The sequence below is a fragment of the Etheostoma spectabile genome, chromosome 6 (assembly GCF_008692095.1).
Source record: "Etheostoma spectabile isolate EspeVRDwgs_2016 chromosome 6, UIUC_Espe_1.0, whole genome shotgun sequence".
Taxonomy (NCBI): Eukaryota; Metazoa; Chordata; class Actinopteri; order Perciformes; family Percidae; genus Etheostoma; species Etheostoma spectabile.
Window position 1 is genome coordinate 26,891,547 of NC_045738.1, and position 524 is coordinate 26,892,070.

Below are 524 nucleotides of genomic sequence, written 5' to 3' on the forward strand. Positions count from 1 at the left end.
TAATCATAGGCCTATAGATCTTATAGAATTTTGATATACCCTGTATCACACATGTTTAGTAGAATAATTAAAACATAAACAAAGCAATCATTGAATATCATCAAATACCATTAAATATATCATAAGGTAGACTGTTTGTTTTCAGAACCAACAACCGCGAGAAAAAGCGTTTTCTGTTCACTATTTTGTTAATATTGTTATTATATTAGTATCATTGTTCGACTAAAACGTGCTTTCCTGCGGGACAAGTTGGAGCAAGTGTATTCCCAGTTTGGGAGCTGAGAGTCGGGGTTTCCGAGGGTCGCAAAGGCAGCATCTGAGCGTCGCTAACCGCATTCAACTCTGACGTCAAACACTGCTTAGGTGGGAAAGTTGTACGGAAACATAATTATATTCACGCGGTATTATGGAACCCATCTGTATATCTATATCTATATCTATAGATCGATCTATCTATAGATCGATCTATAGATATACTATATGTGTAAATATAGATTTACTATAAATGTAAATGTAAAAATGTA